Source organism: Macaca nemestrina, chromosome 11 (genome assembly GCF_043159975.1).
Source record: "Macaca nemestrina isolate mMacNem1 chromosome 11, mMacNem.hap1, whole genome shotgun sequence".
Lineage (NCBI taxonomy): Eukaryota > Metazoa > Chordata > Mammalia > Primates > Cercopithecidae > Macaca > Macaca nemestrina.
In genome coordinates, this window is record NC_092135.1 from 14,210,904 (window position 1) to 14,228,517 (window position 17,614).

At 37.8% G+C, this 17,614-nt stretch overlaps 1 long non-coding RNA gene across 1 annotated transcript in view; it reads left to right on the forward strand.

Annotated features, from left to right (window-relative positions):
• LOC105492516 (uncharacterized) overlaps positions 1-17,614 on the forward strand; it is a 241,312-nt gene that overhangs the window by 109,910 nt on the left and 113,788 nt on the right. The gene's annotated exons all lie outside the window — the stretch shown is intronic.

Genomic DNA, 17,614 nt, shown 5'->3' on the forward strand with positions numbered 1-17,614 from the left:
GTCTAGTGAAGGATCTTGCTATAATGCAAGTTACGATTCATAGATTGCATTGGGATTCTGCATTTGTCACAAGCTGCTGTGTCAAGTCTTTGCAGCTGACCTACTTGCTATGGAGCAAGTGACCAGGGCATCCATTCTGCAAGCCCCAGGTGCTAAATAACTGGTTAGCTCAGATGGGTTCGAATTGAAACAAAGGGCAGCTAAAGTATGTTCAGATGGCCATTCTTCCAAAGTCCCCCAAATTCCTAACAGATTTGTATCCAGAATTCTAATCTGAATTCAAATCTCTGTCAAGCCTTGGTTTCTACCATTTATGATGGGGAAAATAACACCCATTTTAAAGGTTTGTTGTTATAATTATATAAGGATTAATATGAAAGTGTTCTGAAAACAGAAACACAAACATAATATTTTGTAATGCCACTGCTAAAATATGAAGTTCTATGATTGCTGTGATTATTTCATTCAGAACTAATTGACCTTGATATCATAAGTATTTGTAATTATCAAGCTTCAAATTTTCTTTCATATAATGACAGTTGTTCCCTGTTTCTGTGCTTTGTTAAAAAGGGAAAAATAACTGACTAATAGTAAAGTTAAATTACACTACTACATCCTTCAAAGATTGTTTTGGAAGTACACTAATTATCTCTTTTAAAGAGTAATCAGTCCAACTTTTTTAAACTTCCACCCGTTCTCCATCTTAATACATCAAGGTAATGGTTTCATGGTGTGATTACCTGTTTCCTTCCTAAAGAGCCAAGATCCAATCTCAGTGCATCCTAATGGTTAGAATCTGAGCAATATAGAGAAAAGCAGAATCATCCTGAACCTTTTTATCTCTGAGATTCCTAGAAGACTAGGGAGTATTTCAATTAAAAGTAGATCAAAAGAAACCCATCTAAATGTCTGATTTGGGAGCTTGCAATAGCTTGGCTGTTAACGCTGCTCCTAAAATCTAGAGAACAGCTTAATGATTGACCTAATTCAGTGAAGACAGAAATGACTTAATCAAGATCTTTCTGAGCTGAATTAAGGAAACATTTAAAAAATGGAATCATCATAATAAAAACAAGAAAAATAACCCCATAACATGCCTTATGCAGTAAGCCAGGTTTGACTATTTGGAAGAAAATTAACATACATAAGCACCTATTGTGTGCCAGGTGCTTTACATAAGTCCTCTGAGCTCATTCTCAAAGCACCCCATATGGTAGGAATTAGAATGCACATACCACATATAAGAAAATAGATGCAGAGCTACTAAGACCTTAGTTTATAAGACAATAGGCCCGAGTTTATAAGATAATAGGTGGTAGAGCTGGCAATCAAATTTATCTGACTCCAAAGGTCAATAACATTGTCTTTCACTTCACTGAAAACCCTCCACTCAGCTGGGTGTCATCATGGTCCAACCTGATTAAGAGTATGCTGTTGTGAGAATGAAAATACGTTCTACAATATACTGTATTGTTGAAACCATATCACATTGAAGTGCGTATATTATTTTCTTAAAATACGAATAGCCCAAGGGGACAAGAATATATTTTCATGCATTTATTATGCAAAGCAGAATTATGCTATACCTGCATTAGTTTTTGTATTTGAGAAAATACAATTTTTGGTTACTGAGGGAATCCAATTCCCTTCATAGATAAGTTTTGATGAAAATTATAATGTATTATTGACCTCACCTAAGCAAGCCAAAGCATATGAACAAAACAAAACCTTATAGTTATCCTCCACTCCACAACGCCAGAGAACTAACAATATCACACAACAGAGAATCTATAGCACACAGCTCATCCCCAGGAGCTCCTCCATCTCCTCTTCTCAGCCCTCTTTCTGTGGTCCCCAGTGCTATCCTCCCTGCAGCTGGACTCTGTGCTCATGAGGCTGGTACCAACATAAGGCTTGGTCCAATCTCTGTAGCCTGTCTTTTATTGCTCATGCCACGTGTTTCCGAATACTCCTGAGCCATGGGTAAATGACTGAAGCTTATCTGAGAAGGCTTCCATGTTTTAGAATAATAGAATATTAGAGTTGGAAGAGTTGCTAAAGTTGATTTAAGACAATTCTCCTCATTTTATGTATGGGGAAACTGAAGCACAGATGTTGCATGCCCAAAGTAACATAGATGATTGCCAGCAGAGTTTGTATCATTGCCTATGTGCCATATGCTAAAACAAGTGTTTTGTCTAGTGTGCTAAAAGGCCACCATTCCATTCATATTTGACCCTTTTATTTTTTATTTTTTTTATTATACTTTAAGTTCTAGGGTACATGTGCATAACATGCAGGTTTGTTACATATGTATACTTGTGCCATGTTGCTGTGCTGCACCCATCAACTCGTCATTTACATCAGGTATAACTCCCAATGCAATCTCTCTCCCCTCCCCCCTCCTCCCTCCCAATGATAGGCCCCAGTGTGTGATGTTCCCCTTCCCGAGTCCAAGTGATCTCATTGTTCAATTCCCACCTATGAGTGAGAACATGCGGTGTTTGGTTTTCTGTTCTTGTGATAGTTTGCTAAGAATGATGGTTTCCAGCTGCATCCATGTCCCTACAAAGGATACAAACTCATCCTTTTTTATGGCTGCATAGTATTCCATGGTGTATATGTGCCACATTTTCTTAATCCAGTCTGTCACTGATGGACATTTGGGTTGATTCCAAGTCTTTGCTATTGTGAATAGTGCCGCAGTAAACATACGTGTGCATGTGTCTTTATAGCAGCATGATTTATAATCCTTTGGGTATATCCCCAGTAATGGGATGGCTGGGTCATATGGTACATCTAGTTCTAGATCCTTGAGGAATCGCCATACTGTTTTCCATAATGGTTGAACTAGTTTACAATCCCACCAACAGTGTAAAAGCATTCCTATTTCTCCACATCCTCTCCAGCACCTGTTGTTTCCTGACTTTTGAATGATCGCCATTCTAACTGGTGTGAGATGGTATCTCATTGTGGTTTTGATTTGGATTTCTCTGATGGCCACTGATGATGAGCATTTTTTCATGTGTCTGCTGGCTGTATGCATGTCTTCTTTTGAGAAATGTCTGTTCATATCCTTTGCCCATTTTTGATGGGGCTGTTTGTTTTTTTCTTGTAAATTTGTTTGAGTTCTTTGTAGGTTCTGGATAATAGCCCTTTGTCAGATGAGTAGAGTGCAAAAATTTTCTCCCATTCTGTAGGTTGCCTGTTCATTCTGATGGTAGTTTCTTTTGCTGTGCAGAATCTCTTTAGTTTAATTAGATCCCATTTGTCAATTTTGGCTTTTGCCGCCGTTGCTTTTGGTGTTTTAGACATGAAGTCTTTGCCCATGCCTATGTCCTGAATGGTACTACCTAGGTTTTCCTCTAGGGTTTTTATGGTATTAGGTCTAACATTTAAGTCTCTAATCCATCTTGAATTAATTTTCATATAAGGAGTAAGGAAAGGATCCAGTTTCAGCTTTCTACTTATGGCTAGCCAATTTTCCCAGCACCATTTATTAAATAGGGAATCCTTTCCCCATTTCTTGTTTCTCTCAGGTTTGTCAAAGATCAGATGGCTGTAGATGTGTGGTATTATTTCTGAGGACTCTGTTCTGTTCCATTGGTCTATATCTATATTTTGGTACCAGTACCATGCTGATTTGGTTACTGTAGCCTTGTAGTATAGTTTGAAGTCAGGTAGTGTGATGCCTCCAGCTTTGTTCTTTTGACTTAGGATTGTCTTAGAGATGTGGGCTCCTTTTTGGTTCCATATGAACTTTAAAGCAGTTTTTTCCAATTCTGTGAAGAAACTCATTGGTAGCTTGATGGGGATGGCATTGAATCTATAAATAACCTTGGGCAGTATGGCCATTTTCACAATATTTATTCTTCCTATCCATGAGCATGGTATGTTCTTCCATTTGTTTGTGTCCTCTTTTATTTCACTGAGCAGTGGTTTGTAGTTCTCCTTGAAGAGGTCCTTTACATCCCTTGTAAGTTGGATTCCTAGGTATTTTATTCTCTTGGAAGCAATTGTGAATGGAAGTTCATTCCTGATTTGGCTCTCTGTTTGTCTGTTACTGGTGTATAAGAATGCTTGTGATTTTTGCACATTAATTTTGTATCCTGAGACTTTGCTGAAGTTGCTTATCAGCTTAAGGAGATTTTGGGCTGAGACAATGGGATTTTCTAAACATACAATCATGTCATCTGCAAAGAGGGACAATTTGACTTCTTCTTTTCCTAACTGAATACCCTTGATTTCTTTCTCTTGCCTGATTGCCCTAGCCAGAACTTCCAACACTATGTTGAATAGGAGTGGTGAGAGAGGGCATCCCTGTCTTGTGCCAGTTTTCAAAGGGAATTTTTCCAATTTTTGCCCATTCAGTATGATATTGGCTGTGGGTATGTCATAAATAGCTCTTATTATTTTGAGATACGTTCCATCAATACCGAATTTATTGAGCATTTTTAGCATGAAGGGCTGTTGAATTTTGTCAAAAGCCTTTTCTGCATCTATTGAGATAATCATGTGGTTCTTGTGTTTGGTTCTGTTTATATGCTGGATTATGTTTATTGATTTGCGAATGTTGAACCTGCCTTGCATCCCAGGGATGAAGCCCACTTGATCATGGTGGATAAGCTTTTTGACGTGCTGCTGAATCCGGTTTGCCATTATTTTATTGAGGATTTTTGCATCGACGTTCATCAGGGATATTGGTCTAAAATTCTCTTTTTTTGTTGTGTCTCTGCCAGGCTTTGGTATCAGGATGATGTTGGCCTCATAAAATGAGTTAGGGAGGATTCCCTCTTTTTCTATTCATTGGAATAGTTTCAGAAGGAATGGTACCAGCTCCTCCTTGTACCTCTGGTAGAATTCAGCTGTGAATCCATCTGGTCCTGGACTTTTTTTGGTTGGTAGGCTATTAATTATTGCCTCAATTTCAGAGCCTGCTCTTGGTCTATTCAGGGATTCAGCTTCTTCCTGGTTTAGTCTTGGAAGAGTGTAAGTGTCCAGGAAATTACCCATTTCTTCTAGATTTTCTAGTTTATTTGCGTAGAGGTGTTTATAGTATTCTCTGATGGTAGTTTGTATTTCTGTGGGGTCGGTGGTGATATCCCCTTTATCATTTTTTATTGCGTCTATTTGATTCTTCTCTCTTTTCTTCTTTATTAGTCTTGCTAGTGGTCTGTCAATTTTGTTGATCTTTTCAAAAAACCAACTCCTGGATTCATTGATTTTTTGGAGGGTTTTTTGTGTTTCTATCTCCTTCAGTTCTGCTCTGATCTTCGTTATTTCTTGCCTTCTGCTAGGTTTTGAATGTGTTTGCTCTTGCTTCTCTAGTTCTTTTAATTGTGATGTTAGAGTGTCAATTTTAGATCCTTCCAGCTTTCTCTTGTGGGCATTTAGTGCTATAAATTTCCCTCTACACACTGCTTTAAATGTGTCCCAGAGATTCTGGTATGTTGTGTCTTTGTTCTCATTGGTTTCAAAGAACATCTTTATTTCTGCTTTCATTTCGTTATGTACCCAGTAGTCATTCAGGAGCAGGTTGTTCAGTTTCCATGTAGTTGAGCAGTTTTGATTGAGTTTCTTAGTCCTGAGTTCTAGTTTGATTGCACTGTGGTCTGAGAAACAGTTTGTTATAATTTCTGTTCTTGTACATTTGCTGAGGAGTGCTTTACTTCCAATTACGTGGTCAATTTTGGAGTAAGTGCGATGTGGTGCTGAGAAGAATGTATATTCTTCTGATTTGGGGTGGAGAGTTCTATAGATGTCTATTAGGTCTGCTTGCTGCAGAGATGAGTTCAATTCCTGGATATCCTTGTTAACTTTCTGTCTCGTTGATCTGTCTAATGTTGACAGTGGAGTGTTGAAGTCTCCCATTATTATTGTATGGGAGTCTAAGTCTCTTTGTAAGTCTCTAAGGACTTGCTTTATGAATCTGGGTGCTCCTGTATTGGGTGCATATATATTTAGGATAGTTAGCTCTTCCTGTTGAATTGATCCCTTTACCATTATGTAATGGCCTTCTTTGTCTCTTTTGATCTTTGATGGTTTAAAGTCTGTTTTATCAGAGACTAGTATTGCAACCCCTGCTTTTTTTTTGTTCTCCATTTGCTTGGTAAATCTTCCTCCATCCCTTTATTTTGAGCCTATGTATGTCTCTGCGTGTGAGATGGGTCTCCTGAATACAGCAGACTGATGGGTCTTGACTCTTTATCCAGTTTGCCAGTCTGTGTCTTTTAATTGGAGCATTTAGTCCATTTACATTTAAGGTTAAGATTGTTATGTGTGAACTTGATCCTGCCATTATGATATTAACTGGTTATTTTGCTCGTTAGTTGATGCAGTTTCTTCCTAGCCTAAATGGTCTTTACATTTTGGCATGTTTTTGCAATGGCTGGTACCGGTTGTTCCTTTCTATGTTGAGTGCTTCCTTCAGGGTCTCTTATAAGGCAGGCCTAGTGGTGACAAAATCTCTAAGCATTTGCTTATCTGTAAAGGATTTTATTTCTCCTTCACTTATGAAACTTAGTTTGGCTGGATATGAAATTCTGGGTTGAAAATTCTTTTCTTTAAGAATGTTGAATATTGGCCCCCACTCTCTTCTGGCTTGGAGAGTTTCTGTGGAGAGATCTGCTGTTAGTCTGATGGGCTTCCCTTTGTGGGTAACCCGACCTTTCTCTCTGGCTGCCCTTAAGATTTTTTCCTTCATTTCAACTTTGGTGAATCTGGCAATTATGTGTCTTGGAGTTGCTCTTCTCGAGGAGTATCTTTGTGGCGTTCTCTGTATTTCCTGGATTTGAATGTTGGCCTGCCCTACTAGGTTGGGGAAGTTCTCCTGGATGATATCCTAAAGAGTGTTTTCCAACTTGGTTCCATTTTCCCCCTCACTTTCAGGCACCCCAATCAGACGTAGATTTGGTCTTTTTACATGATCCCATACTTCTTGCAGGCTTTGTTCATTTCTTTTTCTTCTTTTTTCTTTTGGTTTCTCTTCTCGCTTCATTTCATTCATTTGATCCTCAATCGCTGATACTCTTTCTTCCAGTTGATCGAGTCGGTTACTGAAGCTTGTGCATTTGTCACGTATTTCTCGTGTTATGGTTTTCATCTCTTTCATTTTGTTTATGACCTTCTCTGCATTAATTACTCTAGCCATCAATTCTTCCACTTTTTTTTCAAGATTTTTACTTTCTTTGTGCTGGGTACGTAATTCCTCCTTTAGCTCTGAGAAGTTTGATGGACTGAAGCCTTCTTCTCTCATCTCATCAAAGTCATTCTCCGTCAAGCTTTGATCCGTTGCTGGCGATGAGCTGCGCTCCTTTGCCGGGGGAGATGCGCTCTTATTTTTTGAATTTCCAGCTTTTCTGCCCTGCTTTTTCCCCATCTTTGTGGTTTTATCTGCCTCTGGTCTTTGATGATGATGGTGACGTACTGATGGGGTTTTGGTGTAGGTGTCCTTCCTGTTTGATAGTTTTCCTTCTAACAGTCAGGACCCTCAGCTGTAGGTCTGTTGGAGATTGCTTGAGGTCCACTCCAGACCCTGTTTGCCTGGGTGTCAGCAGCAGAGGCTGCAGAAGATAGAATATTGCTGAACAGCAATTGTACCTGTCTGATTCTTGCTTTGGAGTCTTCCTCTCAGGGGTGTACTCCACCCTGTGAGGTGTGGGGTGTCAGACTGCCCCTAGTGGGGGATGTCTCCTAGTTAGGCTACTCAGGGGTCAGGGACCCACTTGAGCAGGCAGTCTGTCCCTTCTCAGATCTCAGCCTCCGTGTTGGGAGATCCACTGCACTCTTCAAAGCTGTCAGACAGAGTCGTTTGCGTCTGCAGAGGTTTCTGCTGCTTTTGTTGTTTACTGTGCCCTGTCCCCAGAGGTGGAGTCTACAGAGACAGGCAAGTTTCCTTGAGCTGCTGTGAGCTCCACCCAGTTCCAGCTTCCCAGCGGCTTTGTTTACCTACAAAGCCCCAGCCTCGCTGCTGCCTTTCTGCGAGATCGCAGACAGACTGCTGTGCTAGCAATGAGGGAAGCTCCGTGGGCGTGGGACCCTCCCGGCCAGGTGTGGGATATAATCTCCTGGTGTGCCTGTTTGCTTAAAGCGCAGTATTGGGGTGGGAGTTACCCGATTTTCCAGGTGTTGTGTGTGTCAGTTCCCCTGGCTAGGAAAAGGGATTCCCTTTCCCCTTGTGCTTCCCAGGTGAAGCGATGCCTCACCCTGCTTCAGCTCTCGCTGGTCGGGCTGCAGCAGCTGACCAGCACCGATTGTCTGGCACTCCCTAGTGAGATGAACCCAGTGCCTCAGTTGAAAATGCAGAAATCACCGGTCTTCTGTGTCAGTCGCGCTGGGAGTTGGAGACTGGAGCTGTTCCTATTCGGCCATCTTGCTCCTCCCTCCATATTTGACCCTTTTAAAAGGTGATGCAGGACGTATTTACATTTCACCTTAGCCTCCAGTCCCTTAACCAGAGAGGAGACTAGTGATAAGAATATAAGTCCCATCATGGCATATATTTTTGTTTGTTTGTTTGTTTTTCTATTTTGCTTTGTTTTTTATTTAAATAGTTTCAGGGGTATGAGTGGTCTATGGTTACATGGATGAATCATATAGTGGTGAAGATGGCATATAGTAATTTGGATTGCTATGTATATTAGAAATCTTTGGTGCAAAAAGATAGCATACCAGAAACCCAATTAAACTACTTTTGGGGAAGAAATGTTTTTTTTTTTTTTTGGCTCATATAACAAAAACAGGACAGATATGGAGTTTCAGGGATAACTAAATGCAGGAAATCACAGCTGTTAGCTCATTTTATCTCTTTCTCCCTATCCTTCTATTGTTCTCTTCCTGGCTTCCTCTCTCCTGCTTCCTCATCTGTGCTGTATTCCCATGGTGAACTGGAAAGTATATTCTCCTTCATGCTGCCTTTATTGTTTTTAAAATGTTAAACATTGCCATCAAAGCTGACAGTTGCCATAGACTGGGAATGTGGTATTTGGAATTCTATGATGTAAATGAGGTATTTCCTTCCCTGCCATTCCAGTAAAAATGTTCTGGAATAGTATTCTAATTACCTTGGCTTGACTCAAGAGCCCACTGGGGACCAATTATCATGGCTAGGGAGATGGAATATTATCAGCCTGGATTACAGACCACACATATACGGTATGGGAGTCATATGTCTTTGTGTAAATAAGAAGAGGTATAGGAGAGAAAAGACACAAAGACACCTCAAGGATGCCTTTGATAACTCTCAAATCAGAGTTTGTAGGCCGATATGGTCAAGTGTGGAACCAGTGTTGTTCAGAACTGGGACATGATAAAACTTGTTACTTTTGTTCTCTGTCCCAATTGCCAGCCTTTAGTGAGATGATATTCTAGAGTCCATAGAGAACACAAAATCACAAGAGAATGTAATAGACCATGGACTTAAGAATCAAACTCGGCTTTAAACGGTGGTTCAGCCACCTCCTCATTCTTTTATAACTCTTTGAGCAAGCCATGTAATGTCTCTGGCAAGGTTAATAGTCACACTTTGTAAAGTAAGAACAGAAACTTCCGTTTGTACAGATAGATTATTCATAATTGAATGAAACCTTTCATACTTTCTTTACCTTCCCTTCATCCTCTACTCCTTCCAAAGAAAGAGAGGATTTTATAAGTGGCAGTAGAAACGCAATATAGTGAAATATCTAGAATGATGACTTCCCGTAACTGAAGTAGAGAGAGAAAACGGAAAATAAGGTAAACTGATAAAGTTGAAGACCACCTAAACTGTTTGTGAACAGTATAACTGTCAAATAGAGGAAGCAGTGCCATCAAGCAAGAGGAGAACATTCAGTCTCCAGGAGATTAATTTATGCCACTGCAAATGCATCCTATTTCAGCAGAAGAGAAATAAATCACCACTGTTTGGAGAAGGGGTCCTGTAAGCACTGGAAGCGAGAGGGGGTGCCAACTCTCTTCCTGGGAGAACAAGCTTGTGTGTCTTCTGATCTTCACTTCCTATTTCAGAAATGAAAGGACAAATAGGCCCTGCGTGAGAATGATCGGAGAGCAGAGCTTCAGTCGTGCTTGAATCTTATGGATCCACGTCTTCACATTCTTGGAGGGGCCCATCTTTAAGAGCACTGAATTTAGATGAAAATGAATCACCAGGGCAACTTTTAATGTGGGATGAAGTCATTGGAAGGCAGAAAGTTTGGTGGTAAATTCCAAATGGGAAGAAGGCTAGTCCCACTCACATTCCCTTCAGATATAGGAAGGGAGGCGTGAAGAGTTGACTTTCTGTACATGTTATAAAGTGGCAGTTGGTTTTTTTAAGAGTCAAGCCTCAAAACCATGAGTGTTCTATCAAAGCTAGTCCCTCATTTCTTGTGTACCTACCAACAAGAATCTGGATATTACATGAGCTGCGTCCCTCAAAGCATTAAATATGATTCAATAATTTCATTCTCAATATTCTTATGGTCAGTGTGGTACTTTTATGGGTTCTTATTTGTGCTGATTATTATATTTTATCTATTTCAGTACAATTAACAAGTTATTGACTAAGAATACCTAAATTTTACCAATGACCCGATCATAGCACTGAGAATTTTGTAATAAAAATATGTCTACATACAATTATACTATGCAACCTAGCTTGTCAATGCCTAGATTCTGGAAAATAAAAGAAAATGAACATGATAAACCTATGGTGAATTGGCAGCTATATTCTCCATACTATTTTCTTAATTAGTTTTAAAATGGTATGTATTTCTGCTAGAGCTGAAATATTTGATAGAAAATCCCAGGGAGTAAAGTTTCTAGCATAGCCTCCAAATTTGAATTTATACTTCTTAATTTATCTATATGTGTAAATTCATAGCTCTGGCTCTTATACCATCCTGATGTCTTTCTGAGGTGGGCTAATAATAAGATTGTTTGTAATAGTAAAACAAAACAACATCACAAAGGCAGTGACACATTACCTTTAGAAAAATTTTTGGTCAATAATCAGGAGAGACTCCCTTTAGCTTCAGGGGCATTACATTGATTATTACATTCTATTCATACAAAGCAATAAATGAAAGATGAAAAAATGCTAAGTTGATATCAGTTGGAAGAGGATTTCAAACATATCTCTTGATTTCCTGTTCATTAAATTGTAATTAGATATTGTCTACACTTAATACTACTCTTAGTAGAGTCTCTTTTTTAAATGTTTCAAATGTCTGAGCAGACTTAGCAGCTACCTGTTTCTTAGGAGCAGAGAAAATAATTGGCCTATCACCAGGTCTAAGTGAATGACTGTATACTACATATGCTTTCAAGGAACAAGATGATGTAACTTTTTGTTTTTTACTTAGGGCACTCATAATTCTCTAACACAACCATCGCAACATAGCATGAATATTTTTTCATAACCTTCCCCCAATTACATATATATGTAATATATTGAACATATCATAATTTCTCTCTTTTTGCTGTACCACACTTTCCTATTGACTCTTACAGATACTTATTTACAGAGAAAGGATACCTCACCAACCAGGTAAAAATGGTCAAAACCTGGCCTACTGAGGCAGAAGTCCGCTGCTGTCCCCAGGAAATACATGTCGTATTAACTTAATCTCTTCTGACTTTCTGGCTTTGTGCTATGTAAAGTAACTTGACAGTTTCATCAACATTGATTAGGACCTTACATAATCCAGCCTTATTCTATGTTTTGAGATTTATCTCTCATCACTCTGTTAATGACCACGTTGTTTTCTAGGACTATTTAACTCTTCTGCAAACATCTATATATTAACTGGAATTATCACTTCAACTTCACCTTACTTTTACATTTAAACTATAGTACAGTTTTGAGATGTAGTTTATATTCCAGATGCACTATTCAAAGGTATTACAAGTATTTAGTGAAAATGGGAAGTGGAAAAGCCTGTCAATTTTTAAGGGCAAATGGAGATTGGTGGTTTCATTTTAAGAGATATTATGATAGCATATTTAGGACTTTCAAAAGAACAGTGCATAAATGAAAAATGTGGCCAATGTAAATTTATACATTTAAAAAGACTTCCATATTAATCAGGTTAGTAGAATAAATGAGCAAAGTTAAGGAATATTTCTGATCCAGTATAGGGAATTCTGTCATGGCAGTATGCCTCACAATTCTTTAGTGGCAAAATTAGGTATTGTGTAGAAATAGTATAGGTTCTTCTCTTTGGCCCCAATTATTTTATAAAATCCGTAGCTCCTTACACAGTTCAAAAAACAATTCAGAAGAGAAAGATACGTAGACTTGAGGGAGAATATTTTCTTATCTGTGACACATTATCACAATGTAAATTAGATGGCAGATTATTGCTCAGAGATTGCTACTCTTACAAAGGAAATCAAAGTATATAGCATGCTCATATTTGAGAATGCATGGAAGGCTATTAAAATTTTAATATTTTAGCCTATGAGCTGCACACCAGCTTCAGTATATTTAGAGAGCTTTGTCAGAATTAACTACCAGAGATATGAATAAGTAGTGCATTTTATGAAGATGCATCATGGCAACTGTGGTCACAGGGACACTTTTTCAATAGCGTTTTTTTTCATGGAGATCTCCCAAGTTATGTTGCCTGATAGAGTTGCCAAAGAAAACAGAAGCACAGTGAGACAATATTGCCATTGAATAGACTCTTGTAGGATTTGTTACAACCCCTTAGAGACTTGGCATCCTTTCTGGCTTGCCGCTGGCCAACCAATCTTATGATAATGGCAGATGATGGAGAGACAATAAGTGGGAATAACAAATACATAAGTAGGAAAATTTTCATGATCATCTACATAGGGGACATTCTAACATTTGGTGTCACGTCTCAAAAGGATTAAGAGGTGGAAATAAAATAGTATCCTTACATTTATCCTGTTTCCTTTTCTCAGCACCTAGCCCTATAGGCTTTGGAGATGTGAAGATGTTAAGAAAAGTATATGAGGATAAAAATGAATGAAGACATTATTTGTACTTATTCAAAAGCAGATCTTGAGCCTGCAGAAGAAAAACTGAACACTGATTGAGCAATGGATTTGAAATATTCATCTTGCAATACATCACATCAACCTGGAAAGTGCACCTTTGATTTCAATTGAGCTTAAATTTGTCCTTTCGTTCAAGACATCCTTAGCTTCCTCATCCAAGGGCCTGCCTTTTCCACTTTTTTATGACTTAAAATATCCTTTAAATCTCTAATTGGTCTAGAAGATTACTCGTGTTCTTAGAGATGAAAGGGTACGAGACAGAGAAGCAAATTAATAGGTGATAAGAATTTTTAGCTGTCGCATTTTTTATTAATGACTTTGAAGCCAGTGAAGGATCTGGGATAAAAAGATGGTGATTTTCTCCCCAGATCTACCTTTCTTCCAGTGTTATTTTTCTCTATAATCTGTACCACGACTCTACCATTTTCATTTGCAAAAACTTTGGCTTCTCACTTTTTTCTACATCTAATTCATCAGAAAATCCTGACATTTTTACAAAGAAAATCTACTCCAAGTCCCTCCACTTCTCAGCTCTTCCTCTCTCCCTATCTTAGTTCACACCACCACTATCTCACCTTGATTACTGCTTCCTAACTAGTGTCTGTGTTTCTCTTATTCCTCTACTTTTGTTCTCACTCAGGTCCTTAGTTCATACCTGGTTTTGCTATGTTTTCTCCATCCTGTCTCATTTCCAAACCCCTTATCTTCCCTCAACACTCCAATAGTTGCCTTGTTTGTTCTTCCTCAAGTATTCAAAAAACTTTTCTGTTTTACGGTCCTTCCACTTTCTCTTCCATCTGCCTGGAATGTACTTCCACAGAATTTACAAGGTTGTTTTCTAACCCCAATTTCATGAAAGCCTCTGTTCAAAAGTTATTTTCTCAGAAAGGTCTTCCCTGGTCACCCTGTTTAAAATAGCATTCCTGCTCCTTTCTATATTGGCACTACTTTTTTATAATATTTATTAGTTCTTGACATGTACATTATATGTTGATTTATTATCTCTCTTCTCTACGAGAATGTATGTTTTATGTGTTTGGGGACATCTGTGTTTTGTATACTGCTATGCAACTAGCACAAATAATGTCATTTGCGTGGTCTATATTGAATAAATAATTATTGAATAAATAACTGAATGGTTACTTCTTGTGGGAGGGTTGAAATCGTGTATTGGTTCCTACCTCATTTTAACACAGGATCTACCAACTATAGGATCACGTTGTCATTTTATCCAAGTTTCTGGTAAGGATAATCAGAAATTAGATTATTTTTTATCCTTTGAATTTTACTATCATAAACAGAAAAAATAAGAATATTTTTAAAATAACACATCACTAATCTTACTGAAAGACTGAGACCAAAATTATCTCAATTCCTCCTTTTCTTTTTTCTGTAGAGGATATGAGCCTGAGAAAATGACAGATAGCTCACTGATAGAATTACTTAGTACTTCCTAAATCAAGATTAATTTTCATACCAGGCATCCATGGTCTATGTGGCTCTGGGGATTAAGCTGAGCATTCAGCTTTTATTTCTAGTCCTCTCGTGGGTTTGTTGAGTGACCTTTGGACAGTTAATGAGTTACCAGTGTTGACAAGGTTACGGTAAAGATTGATGATATGGACTCTATGAATGGCTCAGAACCCTTGGAGAAAATTATATGGCATTTTTCTGTCTTATATTTAATGACTTTATTTTATTAAATTACCTGGGAGAGATAAATCCACTTCTATCAATGACGGAGTAGCTTCTATCAGATCAATATCCTTGTTGTCAACAACTATGAAAGCTATAGAAAATTAATCTTACAAAGTAACTCTTTGATACCATCATTTGAGGAGCCAAAAAAAAAAAAAAAATCAGAATTTGAAGAACCAATATCTCAATGGTAAAGTAACATATTTAGGTGAGTCCAGAATCCTCTACCACTTTTTGCATTTGAGATATTTGTTGATTTTTAACCTGCGAATGGTGATAGCCAACTGGCAAATTCAAAGCTAAACATATGAGTAAGACTTTTTATAGTATTACGTCACTGGAGTGAAAAAATAATTAGGATTCAGGGCTACTAGGAATGAGGAGACTTGATTAACATTCCAGACTTTGAGCTGCGATGAAGTCCACACCCTAGGAAAGAGAACAAATCAAAAGTTTAAAAAAGCAGTCAAAATATGCTTAAATCTTCCCTCAGACAATTTCATTTCTTAATTAGCATTGTGTTGATTGTTTCTACTGTAACTACCTGCCAAACAAAAGTGAATTTTATCTGGAGGAAGAGAAAGTACAGAATTACTGCAAGTTTATAAATACAATAATTGAATTCCATGAAAATTGCCAAATATGCCAGTAGGCAAGACCAGATGACCTTAAACCAAGAGATAGACACTGAAATGGAACCTACAGATGATCCAGATAGTAGAATTATAGCAAGATAAGGGCTTTATATATTCTATGTAGAGATCTTTTATTAGAGACATGATTTGGAAGTATTTTCTACTAATCAATGGCTTATCTTTTATTCACATAACAGTAACTTTTAAAGAATAAAATATAAGAATGAAGTTCAGTGTATCAATTTTATTTTTATTGGCTTTATTTGTGTATTATTTAAGGAATCTTTGCTTAATTCTAGATTATAATTTTTTCCTATAATAACTTTCAGAGATTATATAGTTTTAGGTATGAATTTTAAATCTGTAATCTATTTTGCATAATTTTTGTATGTGATATGCAATATAAATCAAAGCTCATCATATATTTGAGCACCACTTGAAGAAAAAACCACTCTTTCTCCATTAAGTGTCTTTCTGCTGCTGAGAAAAATCAGTTGTTCATACATGTGGAGATCTTTTCTGTGCTGTCTATTCTGTTCCATTGACTTATATATATAAAAAAACTATACTATTAACTATTGTATCTTTATAAGTCTTGAAATCCATTAGTGTTAGTTTTCCCAATTTGCTCTTTTTCAAAGTTATTCTAGGTATTCTCAGCCCTTTTTAGTTTTAGATGAAGTTTAGAATCAGCTAATTTCTGAGAAAAAAAAAAAGCTTGCTTGCATTTGGTTGGGATTATATTAATCTATATGTCTGTTTGGAAAGGAATCAATATATTGAAAATATTGAGTCTTTCAAATCACAAGCATGGTATATCTTTTTATTTTTTTAACTTTATGGTAATTTTTTTATTCTTCAGTGTATGAATCTTGCACATATTTTGTCAGATTTATCATTATTATTTTATGATATCATGTGATTTTGAAATTTCAAATTTGATTGCATACTGCTAATATGTAGAGATAAAAATGAACGTTGTATATTGATCTTGTATTACGTAAGTTTTCAAAAGTCACTCATTTTAGTTCTAATAGTTTTTCAAATAGAAAATGGGGAAAATACTGGAACAAGCACTTCGCCAAAGAAGATACATAGATGGCAAATAAGCAAGGACATGAGAAGATGCTGAAAGTTATTAGTACTTAGACAATGGCAAGTTAAAAGGAAATAGCTATTAGATTGGCTAAAATTAAAAAGAGTGAGCAAGACTGTGGAGCAACTGGAGTGCTCATATACTGCTGTTGAGAATGTAGTAGGAATGTTACCATTACTTCGAAAAATAATTTAGCATCTTCTTAAAATATTATATATTTATCTACTGTCTTAGTCCATTTTTGTTGCTGTAAAGAAATACATGAGACTGGGTAATTTACCAAGAGTGGAAGTTTATTTAGCTTATAATCCTATAGATGGTAAACTAGACATGGTGCCAGTATCTGCTTCTGATGAGAGCTTCAAGAAACTTTTGATCATGGTGGAAGGTGAAGAGGATCAGGGATCACATGATAAGAGGAAGGAAAGGTGAGAGAGAGAGATGGGGGAAGGATGCCACACTGTTCAAAACAGACAGCTTGCATGTGAACAAACAGAGGAAGAAGCCACTCAACACTGTGACGATAGCAAGCTGTTCTATTGAGAGATCTGCCTCCATAACCCAAACACCTCCGACCCCAGCCCACCTCTAACATTGGGGTCCATATTTCTTTTTTCTTTTTTTTTTTTTTGAGATGGAGTCTCGCTCTGTCACCCAGGCTGGAGTGCGGTGGCCGGATCTCTGCTCACTGCAAGCTCCGCCTCCCGGGTTTACGCCATTCTCCTGGCTCAGCCTCCCGAGTAGCTGGGACTACAGGGGCCCGCCACCTCGCCCGGCTAGTTTTTTGTACTTTTTAGTAGAGACGGGGTTTCACCGTGTTAGCCAGGATGGTCTCGATCTCCTGACCTCGTGATCCGCCCGTCTCGGCCTCCCAAAGTGCTGGGATTACAGGCTTGAGCCACCGCGCCCGGCCTGGGGTCCATATTTCAACATGAGATTTGGAGGGGACAAATATCCAAACTATGTTATCTACTGTATGATTAAACAATTTCAATCCTAGATATTTGCCCAAGAGGAAAGAAGGCAAATGCTCATTATAAACACAAAAGCAAAACTTGTGTGCAAATGTCTATACAACCCAAATGATCACCGTATGGTAAATGGATAAGCATGTTTTAGTATATTCATACAACGAAATATTAGTCAAAAATAACAAAACAGTATACTATTCACAATTCCATTT